The 21396-nt window shown below is 41.9% G+C and overlaps 1 long non-coding RNA gene across 1 annotated transcript in view; it reads right to left on the bottom strand.

Annotated features, from left to right (window-relative positions):
• Positions 1–1493: 1493 nt before the first annotated feature.
• Positions 1494–21396, bottom strand: part of LOC110297438 — a 44155-nt gene continuing 24252 nt past the window's right edge. The window contains exon 5 of the long non-coding RNA XR_002378287.1: positions 1494–1538. This is a non-coding gene — a long non-coding RNA (uncharacterized LOC110297438). The remainder of the gene's footprint in view (positions 1539–21396) is intronic.

Below are 21396 nucleotides of genomic sequence, written 5' to 3'. Positions count from 1 at the left end.
CATTTCTTTTACACATAACTGACTTCTGTCTCACACACAGAGGCTCTCCTCTCCTCTAGATTGTATAGACTGTGATACTCACCAGCATCTACCAGATTGTTTGCTAATTAAATTTTCCTTCCTTAACATGATCCCATGGGTGATGGGTTCAAGACTTTCTGTCTGATATTTAAAATAGCCATTGCCACCATTTGTCAAGCATCTGTTCTACCCTGACTGTGGGCTAGTGCTTGGAATACATACTCAAGAGCTCCCTTTGAGGGAAGGTTTATGGATAAAGAATTTGAGATTTAAACTCCTGGCCACCCTACAGCCTGAAGACCACATGTGACCTCTCTGAATGTTGCCCATCATAAAGTTACTTAAAATATGGTTTTAAAGTTTTTGCCATTTTTAACACAATTGCCTGGTTCTTTAGTGTGGATTGTGTAGATGACACTAAATCTCAATGTCATAAGAGAGGATAGTCCTTTCTGAAGTGACATATTGGATAGGAAATGACAGAGATGGACTTTAGAATAAAATCTTCGTAACTCCAAGACCTATGCTTTAGTATATTTTGAAGTCCTGACACACTCCCAAGAGACACATCACTGTTCCTGCTGCTCTAAATTTAATGCATTCCTCTCCAAAATTAATATAAGCACTGTATCTGATCTGTTTTCTGTCATACCTTTTTCCAGATCTCCCAGCTCCTATTTTATTGAATGAGCTTAGAATAGCACTAAGTCCACAATAGGGACATGGACAGTAGCAGTAGTGAGAGAACGGCACAGCCACATTTAGGTGTTTTGCTATTGCCTTGGAGAAACAAGGAAGCCAAAGCTAGACCATCATGGTAACAGAACTTAGTTCTGATCCTGCATGTGCATCCGATGACAGCTCACTGTGTGTAAACAGATGTCAGCTTTAAATCAATCTTGCTTCCTGACACCCTATTCTAAAATAGTAATTATGTATTCATATTTGAATATTCGTCCTGAGTAAATTATCTCTACACTCCTCTCCAAGTTTTAATTTCTTAATATCAATTAAGGTCTTAGTTTTAAAGAAACTCACATAAGAAAACACACAGTGAGTCTAAATGAAGAGAGAGTCTTAAGGGTATTAACACTGTTCCCCAACTGGCTCTTGATTTGTCAGTAAAGAAAGTTGGGGTGGGGGAGGCAATTGCTGGGCAGAGAGTAAAGGTGAGACTTCTGGGTCCCAGGGGGAAAAGGCAGACACAAGGAAGGAGTGAAGGCCTTTTCTTTGGAACAAGAAGAGGGCAGCAATCATGTGAAGTCTCCAGTAGAGCTGGGGTTGTAGCCTCCACTACTGGTGGGTGGCCAAGGATGTTGGCAAGGGCTAGAAAGGATTAAGTTTAGAGCAGGTGGAGATATGGAGATAATAAACTAGTGAAGGCAAACTTTTCCAGGTGGGAGATATCTGTGCCCAGCAATATCTAGTAGGCAAGTTGTAAAGTAACGAGGTAACAAGCTCTCTCTCTCTCTCTCTCTCTCTCTCTCTCTCTCTCTCTCTCTCTCTCCCCCCCCCCCCTCTCTCTCTGTGTGTGTGTGTGTGTGTGTGTGTGTGTGTGTGTGTGTCTTTTATCAATGGATCCACCGAACTCAGGAGGGGCTGATAGCTCTGCTGGTCCTAGGTAAAGGCAGGTAGAAAGGGAAGCCAGGTTAGGGTTAGTGGCAGCCTAACCTGGGCAAAGTTGGTAGAGATTGAAGCCAGGAGAAGCTGGTAACATGCTCACCTCCCAGAGCTAAGCTGGATAGGACCAAGGTAAAGCCAGAAGGGGCAAGAGTGCAGTCGGTTTCAAAACTACACACAACACTTCTAGAGGAAGTAAAAGAAGATGGAGGCAGACTTGATCCTGCTAACAGAGTTAGAAGCCATGGGAAGCTGAGCTCACCTCTACCACCCAACAACCAGCTGCTCACAGTAAGGAGGAAGGCAATAGGACCTAATGTAGAGTGGGCATGATACTTTGACGAGAACTCAAATAGCGGGTTGGTTGCTCAGTGGTCCTTTGATCCTCTGAGGACTTACAGATTTGAAACCTGCTGCTTACTCTGAGCTACTGTGCAGCTCTCTTAGTCTATTTTTACCACTATAACAAAATACTTGATGCTGAAAAATTTGTGAACATAAAAATACACATAACATTTTTAGGAGAATGGGAGGGCCCTGAGATCAAGATGCCAGTCATTCATTTCAAGTCTGATATGGCATTTCCTTTTTGTACTCTGGAGGAGGGAGGAGATAGGGATATTTTATCTTCATTTGGAAAAAGGTGAAAGAACAAGAGGTTTGTGCTATTTGTCTATATAAGATGGTCTTGTCAATGGGATATTATCCTGATTTTTCATTGATATAGAAGGACCCAGCCCACTGTGGGTGGCACCATTCCCTGGACAGGTGGTTCTATGTTATATAAGAAAGCTAGGCAAGCACGAACAGGAGTGAACCAGCTAGAAATGCCCCTCCCTGGTTTCTTCTTTGAATTGCGGCTCTAGTTCCTGCCTTGACTTCCTTCAGTTTCTCGACTCTTATACGATGATATAAACCAGCTGGGCGTGGTGGTGCACACCTTTAATCCCAGCACTGGGGAGGCAGAGGCAGACGGATTTCTGAGTTCAAGGTCAGCCTGGTCTACAGAGTGAGTTCCAGGACAGCCAGAGAAACCCTGCCCCCCCCCCAAAAAAAGATGATATAAACTTTTTTCTCTCCCAAAGTTGCTTTCCCCACCGCCCCCTGAGTATTTTATCATAGCTACAGGATGAAACTACTGCAGGTTCATTTCTACTCACCAGGAGATGTTGACATAGGATTCTGTCATTTGGGAAAGCATGAAGTAAGAGTTTGAATTTCAGCTTTATTTGCTACGAGTTCACAGGCAAACGCTAACACTGACCTATGGGTGTTTCACTGTGAGGTGTGGACACTAGGTTTCCATTTAACTCTGTAAAACCAAACAAGATCCATTCACATTTCTGAGATTCCTTTCTTCAGCTACAGACTCAAGATGTTCATTTTTCTATCTTGAAGGAAGGTTATAGAGAATAAAAAGCACGTAAATACCTTGCCATTGAGCCTACTATAGGTCACAAGGGTTTGATGAAAAATAAATTAAAGGAAGATATACTCAGGTACCTAAGCCAATGAATTCCAGGTTCCTTTTCCTTCCTCTGAGTGGACTTATGTTGAATTGTGGAATTGAAGCATGCACTTGAGCTCTACTACATGGGCCATCCTAGTGGAGATTAGGACTCTCCTTGGAGCCTAAGTGACAGAAGTGCAGAGGGACCAACCGATCGATACTTACTAGCATCAGTGGGATCCCAATGAGACTAAAGGCAAGGGTCCAACCTAAAGATGAACATCACATGGAATGGGAAGATATTATGCACAGTATCAGAATCACATCAGAGTGCTGGGTAACACCCTTATGCTTCAACCTCTCATAGGAAACCATGTTTCCCTGGGAGAGTGTGTGATACACAGCAGGAATCTTGGCTCCACGAAAGACACATTTCGTGCCAATCCCAACCCATCCAGGCATCACATTAGAGGGTGTTTTCATCAGTGTCAGAGGTGGTGGCTTCCCTTCTCATCCTTTTCTTCCTGGATTCTTTCCAAGTGCTCTTAAAGAATCTCCAGTTACGGAGGGAGAAGATAGCTCAGTGAGTAAATTTCCTTCTGTAGAGGCATAAGGATCTGGATTTGGATCCCCAGAATGGTGGCATCCTTCTGTAATCCTAGCACTGGGGCAGGGAGACACAGAGATAATTAGAGACCCAGATCATACTGAACAGACGGTCCTGGCCAGTCAGTGACTGTTGGGTTCACTGGGAGACCTTTTCTCAAAAGATTAGTGGAGAGTGGCTTGGACTTCTGACCCCCATGTGCATACTCTTTTAGATACACAATTACACATGTATACTACACACACACACACACACACACACACACACACACACACACGCGTGCCGCACACAAACACAGAGAGAGAGAGAGAGAGAGAGTCTTCATGGTAGTCTCCTGGATACAGTGCAGACTCAAAGATGCAGAATCGCTGAGGTTTGTGAGCCAAGATGCAGCATTCAGGCTTAACAGTTTGTAGAGGCTGGAAACTATAGTGATATAAACTCAAGTGGCTGTTGATCTAGATTCCACCTGAAGTGTGGTAGTGATGGGGAGAAATTGTCCTGAGAAACCCTTGTTATGCATTGCCGCCCCAATGCCCCAGCTTCCAAAGCACCTTTTGCAGAGTCAAAGCCTGTCTTCATTGCACATCCTGTGGCCTCGCCAGCTGTACAACTACCTGACTTGGCAGCAGTAGCCTCTTTGCTGTTCCCTGAACTTGTGAGATTGCCTCTACTTGTAGCACTTCTTCCAGAGAACTCCACAGCCTCTGCCTCCATCCTGCTATCTTCAGCCTTCCCTTCTGCAGCATGACCAACATGTAGAAAGCAGAGCACACTCTCTGCTTGTAGGTTTCTGACAACGCTTTGACTCGTTCCCCCTCCACAGAATAGCATTTGACTTAACTTCTCTGGGAAGACTTCCTTGACTTAAAATAATAATAACAACTGACAATTAACTAGCATTTTTTATTTTCTTTACTTACATTCCAAATTCTAGAATTTGGAGTGTCCTCTCTGCCTACACCCTACTATTTGTCTGGTCATCCTGCCTTTCAGTACTTTCCAGTACTGAAAGTACTTCCTGTTTCCAGGCCTCATCTTCCTTCTTGGCAGTACTTAGTGGCTTGGCTGATGCTCCCAGGTCCAGCTGTTCACGCACAATCTCTCAGCCCCACCACTAGCTTCTGCAGTCTTTTGCTGCTCCCAGGGCTGGGGAAAGGTTCTTATAGGCCCACAGGCACTGTGCCTACAAGCAATCCCTCTAGAGACTGAGTTGGCCCTGCTATGGTTATGAAACAGTTTGTTGCTCATCTCCTTAACTTCTGTATATCCTTCATGCACAATTGGTTTGTACCTATACTTTGAGAACTCTGTCAGTATATCAAGCTTAGGGAATGGTGATACCCAGTCAACTGTATCTCCACATATCAATGAAGGCATTCAGGACAACCTCCAACAGACATGTCCATAATTTGACCTATTCCAAACAATCCTTCAATTGATATGCTTTCTCCAGAATCTAAGTTGTATCAAGCTGACAGTCAAAACTAACCATCATGCTATGAAAACAAAGTGTTGCGTGGTGTAATTTCACCATCTTCATTACAGGTGTCATTCCACCTGGACTTCTAAGAATGCACTTGTCTGATAGACTGCTGATAGGTTTTGCTAAAAATCAACAGAGACATGTTGGGTATGTTTTATCAGTTTTGAATGGTATATCACCTACACATCCTTCACCCTTCACAGTATATATCGAGATATATATAAACAAAAACCTTGATAAAGTGAGAGTTGTTTTGCAGAGGTACACAGAGAGGCAAGTTGTCCAGGACTTTCTCTGACAAGCATGAGCTGTCTTCTGTGTGGGGACGGGACAGGGGAATAAATGAATAAATATTTCTTCCAATGCCCTGACAGAGACTCAGGCTTTAGCCAGACTTCTTCATCAACTGTGAGAAAGCCATTAAGGTTTTGTAAGCCTTTTCTCTGGGTTTCCCTTGAATCAATTGCCTGAATGTAGTCCTTTACCAGGAAACCTTAACCCCCTTGCCTCCCATGTTCCTGGACAGAAACGAGGGAGATGTGGTGAGAAAACTTTCTTAGGGGGTCAGGTAACTGATACCTGCTCTGGGAAACCCTTTTCTTCCTCCTCACCCCCACAGGGCTGCAAACCCATGCCCAAGGCTTTCCTTGGAAGGCAACCCTGGGACCTGGGTGTGGGAGGCACAAAGGCTCCATTGTTCTTCCCTGGCAAAGAAGGTGACTGATGAAGTACACAGGGCAAGCTGCCCAGCCAAGCTATCTCCTGAGGGTTGCTCTCAGAAGTCACTGTTAAAGAGATTTAGCAGATCACAATGTATCCTGAGGCCAGAGCAAACACAGATATGCACTCAAATCCTCCTCTTCCAGGCTTCAGTCACACTGCTGAGCTATTTGAGAGAACTGTCACTCATGTCCTCAGTGAAGCCTGGAGTAGTTGTCACTATGGGCAGGGCCACCTTTTCTCAGCTGCAGCATCTCACTAGGCCAGACAGCAGGAAGCGTGGATTCTATTTCTGATCCATGGTGACAGAAGGTCAATAAAATGAGAGCAAGTCTGAGGTGATGTTTTCATTCCCTCTTCTACTCAGCACCTGCTTATTGGGTCCCTGAGCATTGGACACATAATGTTAACAAAACCCTGTCCTTTTCCTAGTCATAACACTCAGTAACAGTCACATAATCAGGTGACTACATTTCTTTTAATTTTTAAAAATTATAGGATCCCATGTAGCCGAGGCTAACCTTGAACTTCTGATCCTCTTACCTCCACTTCCCCAGAGCTAGGATTGTCCCGGATATACCATGACACCCAGTTTATGTGATGATGGTGATAGAACATAGGGCTTCATGTGTGCTAAGCAAGCACTTTACCAACTGAGCCAACCCCTAGCCACATAGAGTTTATCTCAAAGTAGAGGAAGGCACACTCTCAAGGGAATATAGAAGACAATGGCCAAGGACCCATTGCCCTACCTACATGTTGGGTAGGCCTTAACTTACTTTCTAAAGTTTTAGAACAAGTAGCTTCTTCTGACTTAGTCCTGACCAGGTTTGGAGGAGCTCACACAAGAAGAAGCAATGATGTGCCTTTGTTCACCAGAACATCTCAAGCTAGATAGTAATCTTTTAAGAGCTGGGTTTTCTAGAGCTAGGTTAAGATAGTTATCTATTAATGTCCTTGTGGGCATATCAAGATATGACTGATGTCCCAATATTCTGGTTATTCATCTAAATCAATTCTTTTGTTCTAGTCCTTAGGTTTTATAGGCTGTTGAGTATGAGGTAGGTGTCCAGTGCTGATGTTCTCAAAACAAAATAATATGTAACCAGATACTTAACAATAATGATTTTACTATTCTGTCTGATACAAAATGGAAGATCTCTTCCCAGATACTCCTGTTCAAAAAGGTATCCTCATGGGTCACTGCTCTTCCCTCCTAGTAGCATGGCAGACAGGACTCATACCCTGAGAGATAGCTCAAAACTCATCAAGATGAGCATGACAGATGTAATCACTGGTCACCAGTGATTTGTGACTAACTCAGCTGCATACTCTAGTCATAGAAGTCTAGGCAAAAGAGTTAAAAACTATGTTCCTCAGTCTAGCCAGTAAAGTCAGGGTCTACATGGCTGAAGTGAGTCCCAGGTGTGAGTGTAGCTAATCTTCTTTCCAGGTGATTTTAACATTAGAGCCAAAGTGAGAAGTTCTAAATGTTACCTACATCACCAACACAGCATGTTGAGATGACCTGGCCTCTAGTGCCATTACTAACTGCTTGGTCCAAATCATAACAGCATATTCGTAACTCTTAGAGTAACAAAGGATGATAGATACATAAAACATAGACGACAAATCTGTGGACAACCACTTTTAAGATATTATTTTAAGAAAAGGAAAAAAATGGTGCTGTGTAAGAGATGTGTTTTATCTGAAACAAGGGGCCATGATCTTACTAATCTGAAAGGACCTCAGAGGTCGCCAAATGCCATCTCCACCTGCCATTTCTAAGCAATAGGATCAGAGGTCAAATGAAAAGGGGTTTATACTCTTACAAAGAACAAAGCCAGGTGCTTTTTTTTCTCCAAGGTCAATGGCAAAATACAGTGGTACCAGCACCCACTGGCCACCAACCCAACAGCTTCTTCAGGCTCCTCCCTGCTTCCTCTCATCTACATGATGCACCCAACAACACAGGCATGGCTCCAGGCTGTGTTCTCTGCACTTGGGGGCCTCTTGAAGAGTATGCATGTGTCACTTTTATGTGCCCCCAGTCACTCAGATGCTGAAAACATCTATTTCACCCAAAGCTGTCTAAAGCTGAGGAGGCCTCTTCCCATCTGCCTCTGGCTCCCTCTTCCTTAAGGAGGTATAGATCTCACTGTATATCACATTTCTAATGGGATCAGGTTCATCTTCTAAACATTTTATAACTATAGCATGTGGTTTAGACACTGTAGTTAAACTTTCCTGCACGTAACTTCTCACAGAAACTCAAAATCTCATGTAGCTGAGGGGAACATCCAGGGAGCAGTTCTGCTTGCTCCATGGGCAAGCCAAGGGGGACATGTGAGGGACATAAGCCAAGAACCTCAACAAGAACATCCTGCCTGGTGTGAAGTCTGCACTTCTACCCACCTTGAGATTGCTATCCCCTTTGCTTCTTATAGCACCCCCAGAAGCCTTTCAGATTATCGCCACCACCTGTTCATGTCAGCACCTCTAGATATGTGCTAAAGCATTGGCTCTAAGGAGAAAAGTTCACTCAGTATGTAGCCATAGCATTCTCCCAGTCCTGCTTGCTGGAGCATAGGGGATGAACCAGGCCTTCCAAAATTAAAGGCTTAAGAAGCAACTTTCAAGGGAATTATAGAAAACGATGTTATGTGAGAGACTTTTCCAAAGGAGATGCAACAACAACAACAACTACAACAACAACATCAACACACACACACACCTCCTCACCACAGAAATGGATCCAATGACAGACCCAAGTAACAGCTGTACCAAGGTCCACCTTTATGAGCCAATGAGGTTTTATTGGGGTTACTTACAGGAGTGTGAATGAAGGACTACTTACAGGAGCATAGATGACCCAAAAGTAGCTGAACCCCTGAAGAGCCAATCCTAACACAACTAACAGTTCATGGATGGAAGCTGCATCCTTTGAGCTGTCTGCACAACTTACAAGTAGCTCCACAGGTCTCAGAAATCTCTCCTCTGCAGTTCAGCTGCTCATAACTCTGTCCCCAAGCTTGCATGGGACCTTCAAGAGTCTACACTAAGCTTCCACTGTGTAGACTCATGCATTGCTTACCTCAGGAGAGTCGTGAGCTTCCTCTCCTCTCCTGGAGAAAATAGCTCAATTAAGAAATAACTGCAATACATCAAACAGCCAGTTTAGGCTCAGCCTTCATATGCTATTGCTTATGTGCCCTGCCTTGGGAACCACTGAGTGTGAGTGTAGGAAACAGTTCTCTGTTGCCACTGTAGAACTCAGCACGGAGGTCCTGCATCTCTGCTGCCTCTCAATAAATTATGTGCATTAAAGCCCTAAAATAATGAGCAGTGGTTCTGGCTAGTGGTCTTTGCTCCCACCTAAACAAAATCCTTGTGAAGCTCTTCTCAGCAGCCTCACCTACTGGGTCCTCTCTTCATGTGTCTTCTCCACCATTGATCTGAATTTCTCAGCCCTCTCCATCTTTCTAGGATTTCTCCCTAACAAACCTTGCCTTTTCAGAAGTTGGTCTGACACCTGATATGTCTGTTCTTCTTTCTTCAGAGGTACTGATACCTGTTGGCACTCTTCCTTAAAACCAAAACTGGACAGTTTTCCCTATGATGGCTTAAAAGAGGATGGCCCCGAAGGGCTCATATAATTTGGATATTTTGTCCAAAGTTGGTGAACTATGTGGGAAGAACTGGGAGGAGATACAGTCTGTTGGAAGAGGTGTGTGTCACTGCAGGTCAGATTTTTTTTATTTGTTTTGGTGTTTCAAAAAGCCTCATCTGAATCCTAGTGCTCTCTCTTGGCTTGATGGTTGTCGATCAAGATGTCAGCTCTCAGGTCTGCTTTTGCTCCACCCTCATGGACCTCTAAAACTATAAGCCAATTAAATGCTTTCTTTTACATGTTACCCTGGTCATAGTGTTTTGTCACAGCCAAAACAAAGCAACAAAGACACCTCACTTCTCCACAATCTCAGCATTTCTTCCAATAATGCTCATCCACACCTTTCTGTTATCCTCCCTAACACTGAACTGTCTTGAGCTCCTTAAAAAGTAGGTTTCCTATCTAATTATACTTATAGGACCCCGGATCTCATAAACTTTCAAGATACCCAAATTTGCCTTCTACCTCCAGACTATTCTACGATCTCTCAGCTGACTTGTACTGTCCCATGTGTTCTCTGCCCTAGGCTAATATCTCTATCAAATCCTATAAGCTAGGATCACATCTCTTCCCTCCTGATTCTACTTTCTTTCCCTTTTCTCTATGATTTCAAGCAGACTCTACTTTCTATGATTTACCTGTTCACTTTTACAGATGCCAGGCCCTAGAATAGCAGGGCCATGCTTCAACCTCATGGCCCTGGCACACTGTAAAACTATCATGGGTTTCCTCATCTTCATTGATCAAATAGCAGGTCAACCTGAGTAGTCTCTGACAGCTGTGTGCATCTTCACATTTCCTATTCCTAAAACCCAAATGGTCTGTGTGTTAATCTATAACCACACATTTACAGTATCACTGTATGACTAGTAAGGGGGCTACAGCCAAATGCATACAGTAGCATAAGCAGAGCATAGTGACTTTTCTGACCTCCCTGTCCCAATGGGCCCTTTCCTAAGGGAAAGCTTGTTTTTCTGTACTCTTTGAACCACTCACAGGCTTGCTCATTATTTTGTTGTCTGAAGTTAGGCAGGAACATTTCTGTGATTAATTAAGCAAAAGACCCTGGTGCTGGTTGTGTTAGAACCATCAGATAATCACGCCTTTGGGGTGCTTGCCAGGCCTGGGGAGCAGCCAGGCTGGGGTCTACAGAGGGCTGATTAACTCTGGGATTCTCGGGCCTGCTCTAGACACGTGGCTGCCCAAGTAACTGCCCCACTTTATAGAAATACAGGCTAAATTTGACTTGCATGGTGGTGCGGGGATAAACTGGTGGGGCTACCTGGTCCTCCTATTGAGATGGGCTTAGAAATGACCCTAAAGGTGGGGGCTGACGAGCCAGAAAACTTGTGAGTTTGTATTGGCATGTATCTGTTTTGAGACAAAGTTTTTCTATATAGCCAAGATTGAGTTTGAACTCATTACAATTCTCCAGCCTAAGTAAGTGGGATTATAGGCATGTGAGACCACACCAATCCCCCAACAGAAAGCTTCAAATAGGATTTTAAAGCTTTTCTGTGGTGGGGGGACTACAGAATTTCCACAGACTTCTAGGTTTGGGGAGAAGAGAAGAGTGATCTGGTATTGGAAAGAGAGGTCAGCTCACACTTGGCATGTGTTTTAGCTTCCAAAGCTGGCTGTACAAAATAACCACAGTCTGGTGAACTTTAAAATAGATAGAAATTTACTGCCTTTAAGTTATGGGATTCCAAAGCTTCAGATGGTAGCTGAGTTGATTCTTCCTAAAGGCTCTGAGTGAAAAGTTTGCTCACTTCCCTCTTCTGCTTCTAGTGTTTACAGTACACCCCAAATCTTCATCTGCTTCTGGTGTTTACAGTACACCCCAAACCTTAATTTTATAGGAGCTTTGCCCAGCCTCCACCTGTCCCTGTGTGGTTGTTTTTACTGCATTGTCATCTTGGGTCTCAGACTTTTCTGATCCCAAATGGTTTAACCTCTATTCAGTACCTCTTTGGGGTTCTGTTTCTAAATAAGATCTCACTTTAGGCTCATAGGATTCAGACTTGAAAGTCTGGTTTTGGAAGACACTGTTCAATCCCTTACAACTGCCTACCATATAGAGCACTAGCCTTAAAGTTCATTTCAATAAACAATATACAACTAAAATAAAGTTGAAAGTCAAGATTTTAACATAACAGAAAGTCTATGATTAGTATCTTTTTACTCCAAAGTCTCCAGTGAGACTACAACACCAGCTGATTGTGGGCTGAGAGTTGGTCAGGAGGCCCTTGACTGTCCTAGGGTACTTCTCTGATTAATCTTCACAGCCTTCCTTCTGAGACAGATCTATGGAGGTTTAGTCAGAGACATGGAACCTGGTGAACTGATTAGACATTCTCTACAAGGCTGCTGGTTGTGTGTGTGATGCCAGAACTGGGAGATAGCAGAACAAACAATATGGAAGGGAGCATAATGTAATATGGGAGAGGGAAAGACCAACTATTGCCCAAAGGATTAGCTTGGCCCATGAAGTCGTCAGTTCACAACCATTCCAGTTCTCATGACCTCTGATCTTGTGGACAGCCTGCTGATCACCACCTTTTATATCAAGGAGTAAAACATACCCACTGGCTTAGCAGTCAGACAAGTGAAAGAAAAGTCTAGGTAGAGCAATGATTGAAATGTGAATAGGTGAGTTAGCAGATAAGTTCCAGTGAATATGAGCTATAAAATGCTGGTTGTGTACAGAGATGTCTCACATAGACTATCCTAACTGTAAACTTAATTAAACAAAATTTCTAGGCAATTCAACTAAGCCTAGCTAACTTATTGCAGTTCAAAGTCTCTACATTTAGCTAAGCTTTCCTAATGTGCACCCTTCCAAATTCACATGTTACTGACACTAGAGATAAGTGCCACACATCTTACCCTTAATAGGCAGGCTCCAACCAGTGACTGAATTGCATAAGTCATAGCCACAGGAGGCAAATCCCTAAGGTAGCTCTGGCATTACAACCATCCTAGACTCAGGATCCATTTACTTAGCAATAACTGTGCTAAGAATGATGCCCTCCCAGACACTGTCCAACAAATCTATGGCAATGCTGTAAGATGATGCATGCAGCTTCCTTTTCAGAAAAATAAAAGCAAGCTTCAAGGAAGTCAGGTCATTTGATTGAGGCCACATATTTAGAAAATGGGAGGCATACACACACATCCATATCTATTGTGGCAGAGAATTTGCCAAGACAACTATAACTTCTGCTTTCTGACAATGATAAAATTATCTATACTCTTGCACATACTGGAAACACTAAGTGAACTGAAAAAAAAGAAAGAAAGAAAGAAAGAGAGAGCGAGAGAGAGAGAGAGAAAGAGAGAAGAAGAAAGAGTTAGAGAAATGGAATGGAGGTAGACTTGATTGAAACATTATATGCATGAATAAAATTCTCAGTGTGTGAGAATATATTTCAGTAATAGAAAATGATAATTATAAGTAGAACTGTATAAATATTAAAATACTACATACACAAAAATCATGTTCTATAAGAAGTATAGTTCTTCAAGTCAGAAAATGAAAGAATATTAAAATAATTTTTCATTTAAAACTATCAGTAGCATATCTCAAGGACAAATTGTAATTTTGACTTGGAATGCTACATCTTCTTTGGTTTAGGCAAAACTAGACAGTATATTGCAGAGGCAACTGATCTTGAGTAGAAAGAACTCAGCAAGCTGAACAGATCTCATGGCAGAGCCTTGTGACAGTTTCCAAGGGGAAGTGATGGACCTTCACATACTCTTCATATGTGGCCGTGGTCTTGGGTACAGCAATGTATTCAGTGAGTTTGCTGCTAGGGGAAGTTGATTTGTGGACTTCCACTAGAGAGATGTAACGAGCATCCAAGGGGAGGGTGGAGATGGAGGTGGGATGGCAGAAATGATCTGGAGGGACAGTTCTGGTACTGGAAATCCCTGGATAGAAATTGAAGTGGATTTAAGGAAGGAAGTAAACATTGAATTTCACGAACTGGTTGGTTGATCTGAGTAGGCCATAGGGAAGATATGAAATATTAGTTCCAAAGACTCTTCTGTCACCTCAGTTGAAGGAGAGTGACAGAAGTTACAGGATATTCAAGCTTGGGGGACACATTCATTTGCTTTTTGTTGATATGGTCAACACCATGCCAAAAAGCAGCTGAGGAAAACAGGTTATTTGGCTTATACAATCACAGTGCACTACTGAGGAAAGTCAAGGCAGGAACTCAGAAGCAGGAACCTGGACACAGGAGCTGAAGTAGAGGTCATGAAGGAGTGCTGCTCACTGGCCTGCTCCCCATTGCATGCTCATCAACTTGCCTTCTTTTTTTTTTTTTTTTTTTTTTTTTTTTTTGGTTTTCGAGACAGGGTTTCTCTGTATAGCCCTGGCTGTCCTGGAACTCACTGTGTAGACCAGGCTGGCCTCCTCAACTTGCCTTCTTTGCCTTCTTATATGAGCCAGAACAGCCTACCCAAGGTGACAATACCTACGGTGATCTGGACCCTTCTACATCAAGTGTTCATCTAGGAAATGTTCCCCAAGACTTGCCCACAGGCCAATCTGATGGAGACATTTTCTCAACTGATGTCTCCTCTTCTCAGAGAACACTGAATTGTGTCACGTTGCCAAAATGTTATGCAGCACAGGGGACATCCAGAGAAAATGGTAAAATACAAAGAAAACATGACAGGCCTATCAGTTTTATGAAGTCAACAGTGATCTCTGTTTCTGAGTTTCTCTGTCAGAAATTCCAACTTGACTTCCCATCTGATGATGATTCTGAGGTAGGAGGTCCCAGTGTGGTCTGGGGAGACTGGTGAACTGTTTTAGTAACATAAAGAAGGATACTTGGGTTAGAAAATGGAGATGGAGGAAACAAACGTGATTTTTTTAAAAAAATCTTGTCCTATATGAAACCTAACCAGATGAAAAACTGTGTTGATTAAAATGGATATCAAATAAAGTCACAAGTCACAAGGTAAGTCATGTATGAGGACTCTCATTCTAAGTCTAAAGATCCCCACACTTACTCAGTAATAACAGCGTGGACTTTCAATGTTATGGTTTATAGTTATTGATTATGACCTTGGGTATGTTGTGAAAGTTATTCAGTCCACCTATAGTTAAAGAAAATATTCACCATATAAGAAAAGTGATGTTTAAAACAGCCAAAATATTGCTTTCCTCCTGACAAGTGGCCAAATGAGCCAGAGGCTCCATAATACAAAGGCCCATCTATCTTCTCAGAAAGAAGGTGAAAAGCTGGTCACCTGGTGGCCCAAGGCTACATGAAAGGAATAACCCACACAGCAGACATGTAGTGTGGCTTCTATGACAGATGTGTTTTAGTTTTCCAAATCGTTTCTGAAATGATTTTTCTAAGTGACACAGAATTTAATTTCATATTGAAAAGCTGGGGTCAAGATCTGCTCGTGTCAGTATTTCAAGACCCCATAATAGAAATGGCATAAATAAAGTATACGTTTGAATATTACATAAGTATAGAAATGATACATGCATTCCTGATACAAAGTTAAAGACATCGTGGCTTAAGAAAATGAGTGAAGTTTCCTAAAACTTGACATAATAGAGAGATAACTGGAAATGTCAAAACCTTGGCACCAGTTGAGCTATAAGGCCCCCAGGCTGGGATGACTGTGGACTGACCCCTAACCCACAACAGCACTGTCACTCCATGATATGATGAGATAACATTTACTCTGATCCTCACCTCTCTTGGTAAAAATTTCAATTTATTTCAGCAACAGAAATTATTGTGACTGCATACTTTTTTTAGCTATATTTCCCTCTTCCTAGAGTTCATTCTTCACCAGTTCTTTGTAAACAGTGTTTAATATTTATTTGTTTAATATTTATTTATTTTGTATGAATCTGGGGGGTATTGCAGCATGAACACTGACTCATGTGGAGGTCAAAAAATACTTCAAAAAAAATCAGTTCTCTCCTTCAGTCAAGTGGGTCCTAGGAATTGAACTTAGGTCATGGGTCTTGGCTACAGGCACCTTCATCCACTAAGCCATATTGCTGGTCTTCACTAGAGTCTACATTAAGAGTCTGTTAACACTTATGGAAAAATCTGCCTTAATTCCTTCTTACAGTATTTGCATATTACCCTCATTTTGAATAGCAGTTTTGATGTATCTAGAATTCTATGTTGATGGATAATTTTTCCATGTTTTGAAAATAGTCTCTATTTTTACAGTGGAAAGTATTAATATTCAAACTGCCTTTTATTTGTTTCCAATGTTGTGCTGGTTGGTTTTTGTCAACTTGGCATAAACTTAGATATATTTACGAAGAGGATTTAAAATAATGAATTGCCTACATCAGCTTGGCCTGTAGCCAAGTCTGTGGAGTATTGATTAGTGGTAGATGTGAATGGGCTCTGCTCACTGTGGGCAGTGCAGTTCCTAGGAAGGTACACATGGGTTGTATAGGAAGGCTAGCTGAGGAAGCCAGTAAGCAATGTTTCTTCCTTTTTCTATGGCCTCTGCTTCAGTTCCTATCTCGACTTCCCAGCATGATGAATTTTAAGATGTGAAATGAAATAAACTGTCATGATCTTTATCAAAGCAATAGAAAGCAAACTAAGATGGATTTTGTTCTGAATGCTTTTCAAGTCTCCCCTGTTGATTTTGGTAGTCCTTAGTTGCTGCTCTTTTGGTGTGTGTGTGTGTGTGTACAAATGTCACAGCATATGTGTGGTTGTGAGAAGACAAGTTCTAGTGTCAGTCTTTGTCTCCCATTTTGTTTTAGGCAGGGCCTCCTATTTACAAAACATGTGCCAGGGTTGCTTACCTAAGTTCCCAGAGATTCTCCTGCCTCTGCGTCTCATCTCGCCACTTGCTAACATACCCATCTTTTGCATGGGTGCAGGGAATTCTACCTCACGTTCTCAAACTTAAGGGCTAAGTAGTCTACTCACTGAGCCATCCCCCTACCCCACGACTCTCTTTTATCACTGTAATAGGAAAGGGGGGGAGGGGGTTTACCTACTCATCCTAATCAGAACTTTTAAGACTTGAGGCAGATGAGGAGAATCCATCTCACCTCAAGGTGCTGGACAAGTGTTAAGCATGGTTAAAATTCTGTTTAACATGTTACAATAACCATTGAAAGTAACAATAGTTCTTTAATGAAAGCATCCCTTCTGGTGTTTACTTTCTTGTAACTAAGCATAGATGTTTGCCGATAGGAATCTTTGGTTCTATAATTACCAGCCCTTAGACTCTTCCCGAGCTCCCTGCCTGTTGAAGACTGTCAGTTAAACAGCAAGTCAGACGACCCTTAGGTCACTTCAAACTCTGCATATGCCTTGAGGAAGTTACATACCAATTGCAGCTGCTTGCTGCAAAACACAACACACAACTCCTTCTCTGAAGTACAACTGTGGCTAAGTTTGTGTCAACTCAAACCTTGATGAACTCAAATGATCTGCAGCCTCTTTCACCCAGACAAGAAAGGTAGCAGTTGTCTGGGATGTGACAGAAAGACTATTGTAACTCATACAAAGCAGAAAAGGCAGTGATTGTGTGTAAACGCAATTCTTCATATGCATGAAGGTCTACTATAATTGGTGGAAACACTTCCTTTCCAGATCTGTAATCAGGCCATTGAGCTCACTGTGTGAGCCTGCCAGAAGAAACTCTCCCATGCTGCCTCCCTGGTTGCAACCTTAGGCTCCACAGAAGCCTTATCTTGGGTTGTCTTTTCTTGCCTACTCTTAACACCCATCAGCAGTAGAGATGGCTGAGTTGCCAGGAAGAGAGAAGCAGCATCAGCAGAGTGTTGGCCCCCAAGCTGTGGACCTCAGAGCTGCAGAAGCTGTCAAGAGCCTTGAAAGCAGTCACGGTGGTTAATGGCGGTGGTGTAGGGGAGCCTGTGCAGATGGCAGCAGTGGGAGCTAAGAGAGCAGCAGTAGTAGCAAATTATGTTGGTGACTGATATCCTTGGAGAAGTGGACAGGACAGTTGCTAAGATGAGGAGAAGCCTCTGAAAAGTTGACGAATACAGCTAGGAAAAATACAAATGGAATGGTGAGGGTTGGGGGGGGCGGGAGAGATAATATGGAGAGATGAGGTTGGAGAAAGACAGGAAGCTGTGATGAGTCTATAATCATACATTGAATGTGTCTTATCTGATCGTAATCTGAACTCAAAAGTTAAGCAGGGTCAATCCAGGTTAGTGTTTCAGTGGGAGAAGATTGTAAAGAGCTAAAGAAGAGAATCTATAGAAAGCTGCCAGGCCTTAACAGTCAAAAGTCTCAGATACTCTAGTAGGGATTTCGAAAGATGTTCTGTGGACCAACTCTAAGACTGGGAGCTGTGAACCAAATCAATAGTCAGCTACTGGAGAATCTAAATATTCAAGCTTACAATCACTCATCACAGAGGGCATTTTCATTGTCTACTTTCTTGATGGTGGTGATTCTGACCAGGGTGGTTTTAATTTGCATTTCTCTGATACCTCAATTGAGATGGTGATTGCACAATTACATGAGAAATATTGAACACTTTGGGGGTTTGGGAGGGTGACAATAACTCCAAGTGGGAGAGGAATATTGGGGATTAAAAGATGTGGAAGGAGCAAAGGAGTCAGGGAGAAGAGGTGGAGTCAAGGGGGAGGAGAATCAACAACAAAATATGTAAGAGAACACCACGTGAAAGCAAATACTTTTAAAGATACTTTTTAAAAATAAATTTCAAATTAATACTTATATATATCTTTTTATTCAAAAAAGGATAAGGAAGTAAAGTCTTCCAAGTATAGGGCTACATTAATATTAGAGCATAATTGTGAAGTGAAGTAGGATGGACACAAGGGGGAAGAGAGATAAGATCAAAGTTATAGTAAAGGACTTCTTGCTTATTATTTAATTGTAAGTTAGAGTGGGTCACAAAATCCTGTGATTTTTTTTCCATTCCATAGGGTGCATTTTAAAGGGTAAAGAGATATATCCCTCTCCTTATAATTTACCCCAAAATAAAAATTCTTCATATAAAGACCTACACTTTATAGTGATTTTTTTTAAATAGTCAAAACTTGAGAAAAATGTTCTCATGAGATAAATAGAAGTTATGGTATATCTACACAGTGGAATAGTATTCATCAATAAAAAAGAATTCTTCAGATGTGTAACAAGAAAGTTCCAAATGCATTACGCAGAGTGGTAGAGGCCAGGAACTAATGACTATTTGCTGCAAAAATCTATTTATACACCGTCCTGGAAAAGACACACCGTACAAAGAGAAATCAGATCAGTGGTTGCCAGGAGACGAAGTAGAAAGAGGTGTCTGCTGAAACTACCTGGGTACCTAACAAGCTCTGCGTCTTCACTGAGGAGTGATTGCAGGACTGCTTGCATTTTTTTCAAAGCCCTGTAGACTGTATATGTAAGAAAGTTTACTTCATGCTAGCATTTCAGTTTTTTGTAAGCTGACTCTTAAAAAAATTTACTTTATCATTTGAAACTATATTACTTTTGATGAAGAACTTTAAGGGCAAGTTAAAGAACATAATGATATTTTGCAGGGTTTTGTTGTTTTGTTTTGTTTTGTTTTGTTTTGTTTTGTTTTGTTTTGTTTTAGATGGCTGATGGGTAAAGAATAATGGAAGACTTCTACTGACTAGACCTCACATAAATCAACATCTGGTAAATCTGTTTTACCTGGAGTGAAGGACAACTTGGCTGATTATGAAATTAGGCAAATATATTTATCACTTTCAAATTTAATTTTCCCTGTATTTCTTTTCAGTCCCCTCTCCCCTACATACAATTTTTGTCCCTATTTTAGGATGCCCAGAGATCTACTCTTCAGATTTTATCCTTGGCCATCCATACCTATCAATTTGTGGTTTATTACTTTAATGTCTTTATATTTCATACTTTAGAGAAGACTCCAATTTGTCTTCTAAACCACTCATTAAATTTTCTATGGTATTTGTTTTGTTCTTTGCCATGGTTCTCTCTGTATTTGTTGCTCTGTCTAGTTCCCTTTCACAGTTTTCCTCTCCTTGGACAGTGGAATTAGCTTCTCTTACTTGTACTTTACCATATGGTATTTATTAATGACCCAAAACACAGACTGAAACATTTGCTCCCATTTTTGCTTTTTCTCTTCTGTCTAGTGCTTCAAGCTTATACTTTGTTTTATTCATATGTGGTCCATCCCTTTATTTATGTTCCTAGTTTTGAATGATGAATGCAATTTCAAGACCAGATATCCATCAAAGAGAAGATTGAAAATAATCCTCTCTATTGCCTTATCATATACCTGCTTTGGTCAGATTACAGGTGGAGTTTTATATGATTCGGTAAAGGGGCCTGAGAGACTTAGAGCAGGTACCACCATCTGGATATGATAGAAATGCAATCTGAATGTGCTTCTACGAAATGTGGAAATTAGGCCTTTGGGATGTGATTAGGGTTAGATAAGATCAGCAGGTTATATAACTTATAATCGAGTTTTGGTGATTTTTCTGAGGAGAGAGAGAGAGAGAGAGAGAGAGAGAGAGAGAGAGAGAGAGAGAGAGATCAGACAAACACAACCATGCATACCATACTCCCTGTCCTTTGCAATTTGATGCCCTGCATCACCTCAGGATTCTGCCAACAAGAAAGGCATTGCCAGATGAGGCCCTTAGAATTTGCACCTGCACAACTATCAGCCAAAATAATCCTTGATATTTAGAAAGTACCTTGGGTATTTCCTTATAGTAACTACAAAATCTGACTCAAGCAATAAGAACACAGCCTCAGTGTGTCCCAAGAGAGGGTGAATGTGGGCACACTTATGTAGAGCCACCTATCTGTGCTGTGGTTGCTTTTTAAACTGTAGATTTTCAAGTACCTTCCGGGTCTGGGCTTTGAACCAGAAAAGGCCCTGAAACTTAGCGGCTTTCTGCCTGTGGAAGCCATGTGTGACTGCAGATGAATTTTCCTTCATGGACATCTAATTGAAGAGGCACCAAAGCGCCCAGTGCTCTCCTGTCCATGGCCATGCCACTGCTTCAAGAGGAGACAAGGGGGGCAGTCTTTGATGCCCTGCTCCAGTCCAGCCACAGGCACAGTCCACAGAACTAGTGTTTCCAAAACCATGGGTGCTATGTTCTAGTTTCTTGGTACAGACTTTTCTTTCAGTATTTTTTCAGCCATTAAAATATTTTGTAAATAATTTAGGATTTGAAAATAGGACACTAGTGCCGAGTCTCTGAGTCTATTCTTATAGGAAGTGTGCTTCTGCTTTGAAGCACAGGTAAATGAAAGTGGAAGAGAAAAGAAGTGGTGACAGATGAGAGCCTGGAGTACCACTGTGGTAACTGTGACAAAAATGTGATGTGTCACATTGAAAAGAGCTCCCCAGACCTCCAACCAGGACTCCAGCCAGCTGGACACCATGTGTCAAAACTGTCGTGACCACCACTGAGCTGAGTTGCTGGATTAAGATAGTCTCTGGCCCTCTGAGAGATATTGACTGATTCCATCCACACCCTCACATCCCTCAACCCAACAGGCCACCTGCCATGCTCACTCCTGCCCTCTTCTTGCTCTCTGCTCATGCACAGATCTTTCTACATCAAGCCTACCTGCTTTGAAAGATTATTCACAGCAAACAACAGAAAATCTTAGCATCAATGAACTACAAACACAAGAGAAGAAATTCCCATTTTCGTGAACATTTGCAGCGAATTGCCATAAATATACATTGCTGTTGAATTAATAATAGCAAACAGGATGTTGATAATGCATCTGGAAAGATATATACATATATATGTATGTATGTATGTATATATATATATA

The sequence above is a fragment of the Mus caroli genome, chromosome 7, assembly GCF_900094665.2.
Source record: "Mus caroli chromosome 7, CAROLI_EIJ_v1.1, whole genome shotgun sequence".
NCBI lineage: Eukaryota > Metazoa > Chordata > Mammalia > Rodentia > Muridae > Mus > Mus caroli.
The sequence above is the reverse complement of the archived record's forward strand: the minus strand, read 5'-3'. Positions and strand labels throughout refer to the sequence as shown.